This window comes from Callithrix jacchus, chromosome 9, assembly GCF_049354715.1.
Source record: "Callithrix jacchus isolate 240 chromosome 9, calJac240_pri, whole genome shotgun sequence".
NCBI classification, from domain to species: Eukaryota; Metazoa; Chordata; class Mammalia; order Primates; family Cebidae; genus Callithrix; species Callithrix jacchus.
Window position 1 is genome coordinate 116,752,525 of NC_133510.1, and position 6,000 is coordinate 116,758,524.

Here is a 6,000-nt window from a genome sequence, read left to right on the forward strand (position 1 = left end):
CTCTGTTGCCAGACTGGAGTGCGCCGGCACAATCTCTGCTCACTGCAACTTCTGCCTCTGGGTTCAAGTGATTCTCCTGCTTCAGCCTCCCAAGTAGCTGGGACTACAGGTGTGTGCCACGAGGCCCAGCTATTTTTTGTATTTTTAGTAGAGACAGGGTTTCATCATATTGGCCAGGATGGTCTTGATCCACCCGCCTCAGACTCCTAAAATGCTGGGACTACAGGCATGAGCCACTGCGCCCAGCCATCTTTTTTTTTTTTTTAAGATATAAGAATGCAGATTCTTATACCTTATCCACAGAAGAATCTGACTTATGAAGATTTTGGGTTCTAGGATGAATTTTTAAATCCTCATTTTTATCAAGTTCTTGGAGGAAATTCCCTCCTCGTTAGGTTTGGGAACGTGTCCTGGTTACTATCGCTGTGTAACAAATTACCCTGGTCCTTAATGGCTTAAAACACTTGTTTTATTTTTTTCTGGGTTTTGTGGGCCAGGAACGTGGGAAAGGCTCAGCTGGGCAGTTCTCACCTGAGGCGCTCTCAGTCACACGTTGGTTGGGGCTGCAGTCAGTTGAAGGCTCAGCTGGGCTGGATGTCTGAGATGGCTTATTTCTGATTGGCTCACTTCTGGTGACTGGCAGGTGATGCTGGTTCTCTGTCAACAGGGGCTTCTCTACGTGGCTTCTTCAGCATGGTGGGCTTAGGGGTGGTGGACTTCTCAGAGAGAGGCTCACAGGTTCCAGGCATGAGGAGATCACACAGCATCACGTCTTCCATGTTCTTGGTTATAAATGAGTCACAAGCCCACCCAAATTCAAATGGGGAGAGGAGAAGGACACAGACCTCACCTCTCAGTAAGAGGCTGAATCTATGTTCATTAAAAAAAAAAAAAAAAAGACTATGACAGAGTGGCTACACACTACTTAGCAATACCTTCCTCTTTTCTTTTGGCTGAATGTTTATATAAGTAGGTTATTTTAAGATGAACATTATCCTGGGAAATGGAGGTCAAGACAGGCTGGAAGACCTCACCCCTACCCTACACCATCCACCAGATTCCCACCCCAACCAGATTGGGGAAATGTTGTTTAGTCATCATGTAGGGAAATAAAAAAGAAAATGGGAACTTCTATGCCAGTGCTGAGACTTTCTCTCCCTCAATCCCATCCCATGCCATCTCCTGCGGTCTAATGTTTGTGTCCCCCCAAAATTCCTAGTCCTTAATGTGATGGTATTAGAAGGTAGGGCCTTTGGGAGGTGGTTAGGTCATGAGGGTGGAGCCCTCAAGAATGATATTAGTGCCCTTATAAAAGAGACCCCAGGAAAATCCCTTACCCATCCCACCATGTGAGGATACAGCTAGAAGGTGCCATCTATGAACCAGACACCTGACTGCTGCTGTCTTGATCTTGGACTTCCCATCCTCCAGAACTGAGAGCAATAAATTTCTCTTGTTTATAAGCTACCCAGCCTATGATATTTTTGCTACAGCAGCCCACATGGACTAAGACACAATCCCTTGCATAGGAGAGAGGAGAAAAGATCTCTGTGTTTCAGTATGAACCAATTCTAAAGGCAGCCACAGCCTTCTGGTTCCCCGAAACAAAAGTGGTTCAGGGGTCGTCTGTCCCTTGCCCTCCCTTGACAGACGCTTCTCTCTCTTTCTTTCTGGGTGATTGGCTCCCCTTCTCTTTGCCTCAGGTTCCCCTCTATACACTGAAGAAATTCGGCTGGAACACAGGTTGCAAACTTGCTAACAGGCAGATTTCATGTATCGCTTTTAGTGCTTTTAATCTGAATGTGCTGTCATTTTCAAAAATCAGAAAATTTCACCTTTAAGCAAAATCTGGTTTAAGCAAAATCAGCACATCTGGCCTTTCAGAGCCCCTCGTCCTGCATGGTAAAGACTGAATAGCGGCCACCCCCACTCAGGGGCCGCGGCTCAGCTGCAGCCCATCCCTCAACCCCTTTCACATGCCTTCCACTTGCCCCACCCCTGCAGGCATTGGAAGCAGCAAGCCATTGTGTACATTGTACCTTGTGAGTTAGATAGCGTGATGCCCATTTTGCAGATGAAGAAACTGAGGCATAGAGAGTTTAAGCAACTTCCCTGAGGCCAAAAGCACAGGCCATTGCAAGGCCCAGATTCAGGATTCCTTCTCCCTTTTCGCCACAGGGACTGCCACCTGTGAGTGGTCAGCACTGCCCCGCAGAGAGAGGCCGACCTGGTTATTTCCCAGAGAAGCACTGGAGCGACGCTACTCCCTGCTTGTCTCTTCAAGGGGCTGGGTCATTTCAGGGCCAACCTCCTCATCATCTTCACCTGCAGGGCATTTCTTCTACATGCTGGGAGAAGCCTCTTTCAGAGAAGATTCAAGAGACAGAGCAGATCCTGCTTATTGAGCAGTGGGCAGCAATGGAAGAATGAATGTGCAGAGGACATGGGGGAGGGCACGCTGATAGGAGAGCCAGTGAGGTCACCCAGTGACTCCATGGAGCTGGCCGCCCTCTCTCCTCTTGGTGCCTCAGCCCACAGGAAATCCAGGTAAGAGCTATCTGCGCCATGAGAGCCTTCTTGGTTCTCAGCCCCAGTCAGGCTCCTCCTGTGCCCAGCGTCCCCAGAGATCAAGGGGTCCGGGGTTACTGCCATTCATTCACTCATTTGCTCATTCATTTGTCAGCACAAAGTGTCTTTACTGAGCAACTACTATGTGCCAATGCCAGACACTGCCTTAGCATTGGGAACACAGCCGAGAATAAGTAGAAAGAGAATTCCTGCCCTGGTGGAGGTTATAGTCTGTTGGAGGTGGCAGATGGTAAATAAATACATCAACACACAGCATCATATCTAGGAGGATGCACTATGGAGGAAGAGCAAAACAGAATAAAAGACCAGACAAGAATGATAAGGGTCGCTATTTTAGATGTTAAAAAAAGAGAAAAAGGAGAGGAGCGGAGAGGGGAGGGGAGGGGAAGGAACAGGAAGGGAAGGGAGGGGAAGGGAGGGGAGGGGAGGGGAGGAAAGGAAAGGAAAAAACCTACCTCCCTGCAAAGGGACATCTGTAGAGACAGGGGGTCTTGCTATGTTGCCCAGGCTGGTCTTGAACTCCTGGCCTCAAGGTGAACCTTCCACCTCAGCCTCCCAAAGTGCTGGGATTAAAGGCATGAGCTGTCATGCCTGGCTGGGGCAAAGGGACGTTTGAGAAGCCATCATCATGAACTAAAGGAGTGAGCCATATGGCTATTCGAAGGTGGAATGTTCCAGGCCAGGGACAGCCAGGTTGGAGTCCCTTAGTGGGTGGGTACCTGGGGCACCCAGGCCGGGGCGGTAGGGATCAGGGGAGATCAGAGAAGCCACAGGCAGGATCTTGTAGGTGCTTGGTTCTAGCCTGAGTGAGATGGGAGCCGTGGAAGGAGTGATAGGATCTGACTTAGGTTGTTAAAGGCTCACCCTGGTCACCAAGTGGAAAATGTGGGGGGCAGTAAGGCCAGAATGGAAGCAGGGAGACCAGGGAGGAGGCTCTGGTGTCATCCAGGGAAGCCGTGGGGGCTTGGGCTCATGTGGGGGTAGAGGTGGTAGGGCAAAGAGGTCAAGCTCACAGGGAAAGTGACAGGCTTGGGCACCTCCACTCCAGCCAGTTGTCCTTCCTCCCTTTTCCCAAATTCCTGGATGGGTGAGGCAAGGGTGAGTGAGGAAATAGATGAGGCCCATTTCCCAGATTCCTGGATGGGTGAGGGAAGGGCTCCCAGCTTCTCAAAATAGATGCCCTGCTGGGAATCCACTCAGCCTCCCTGGAGATGGGGCCTGGGAAGTCAAGTTGGGGTTAGCAGCAGAGCTGGTGAGTTCAGTGCTTGGGCAATGCTATCAAGTGAGACCCGTGCTTCCCCTCAGCCACCCTTTCTAACACTGGCCAGCCATCTCGAAATGTATGCCTTTTGCTAGAAGGGTCTATTGTGGCTCATGACATGAGGGCCAAGTCCCCACTCTGCCCCTTACTGGCTGTTCGACCTTGGGCAAATGGCTGCACCTCTCTGAGCTTTAGTGTTTTCATCTATAAGTTGGAGACCCAAATAATGCTTATCATCTCAAAGGGTTATTATGAGGACGGAATGAGATAGTGTCACAAAAACACTTAGCACAGTCCCTGGCACTGGGCCTGTGGTGAATTGCAGAAATGGCCATAATAGGTAGGAGCTCTTCCTATCAGGAGGTAGCATCTGTTTCCCCAGCCCTTAGACCTGACCTGGCCCTGTGTCTTGTTTTGTCTCCTAGAACACAGGCGAAGTAATGTTGTACCCATTTCAAGCCTCAGCCTTAAGCGGCCTTGTGGCTTCTGCTCTTGGAACCCAATGCCTACAAGTGAGGAAGCCTGAGCCAGCATGTTGGATGATGAGAGACCCCTATCCCTGCAGCCAGCCAGCCAGCCACCAGACATGGGAGTGAGGCCTAGATCATTCAGCCAGTGTTCAACCTGCCAGCTGCCTGCAGACTCATGTGCAAGACCAGCCAAGAAGACCAGCAGAGCCAGCCCACACCAAAAGTCTCACCCAGCCAACTCACAGTCACAGACAAAATCAATCATTAGTCTTAGTCCTAAATTTGGGAGTGGGTTGCTGTGTCATAATACCAACTGTCCCAAAGCCCACTCAGCTTATGTGCCTTCTTGTTTAGGTTTAGCATAAGTGCCACACTAAATAATGCCCCCTACAAATGTCCACATCCTAATCCCCAGAACTGATGACTATGTGACCTTCCATGGCAAAAGGGATTTTGTGGGTGTGATTCGGTTAAAGGTCTTGAGCTGGAGAGATGATCCTGGATTATCTGGGTGAGTCTGATGGTGCCACAAGGATCTTCATAAGAGGGAGGCAGAGTCAGAGAAGGAGACATGATGGTGGACACACAGAGAGAGGCTGGAAGATGCTACACAGCTGAACTTGGGGATGGAAGAAGGGGCTACAGGCCAAGGAATATAGCTGGCCTCTACAAGCTGAAAAGGTAAAGAAACAGACGCTCTTCTAGAGACTCCAGAAGGAATGTAGCCCTGTCAATGCCTTGATTTTAAGACTTTTTTTTTTTTTAAGATACAGAGTCTTAAAAAAAAAAAAAACCCTATCAAAACTCAGAACAATGATTTTGTTTGTGACTCTGTGAGTTGGCTGGGTGAGTCTTTTGTTGTGGATCTGACCCTTGGCTATATCGCCAAGGCTGGCCTTGATCTCTTGGACTCAAGTGATCCACCTGCCTCAGCCTCCCAAGCAGCTGGGACTGCAGGCCTGCACCACTGTGTCCAGTCTCAGGACTTCTGATCTTCAGAATCGTAAGAAAATAAATGTTTGTTATTGTAAGCCACCAGGTTCGTGGTAACTTGTGACAGCAGTAACGAGAGACGAACACAGCATACTAGGTCTCTGTGGCCGCTGCACTTCCCACCCTCTAATTAAAAGCAAGCTGGGAACCCATTTTCCTTGAGACAGATGACCCTGAAGATTGACAGGTATAAGGAATCAGAGTAAAAACAGCAATCCCAATAATAGTGACTATGAATTCTTGAACCCTGATCAGATGCCAGGCACCTTAGGCGAATGGCTTTGTATCTGTTGTTTCATTTAATCTTCACCTAAGGCATATGAGGAAGTGCTATTACCATCCCCATTTCGCAGATGGGAAAAAGGAGGCTCAGAGAATTTCTCAAACATATCCAAGGCCACACCATTAGAAAGTGGCAGGAGAGAGTCACATCCGGGTCTGTGTGATCCCTGATGACCAATGACACTCAAACCTTCCCTGGGCTCAGCTCTGGCAAGAGGGACCCTCTTCTCCCTTCCATCTCCGTTTCACCTCTTCCCCGGGTGGGGGAGGGGAGCCTCCCATACATTTCCCTTGTTCTCGGCTTCTTTTTCTTTCTCCCCAAGCCTCAACAAAAGGCTACTTCACTCTTCACATGCCATTTTTTCTGGCACAGACAGCCTGGCATTTTTGAGAGGAACTTTATTT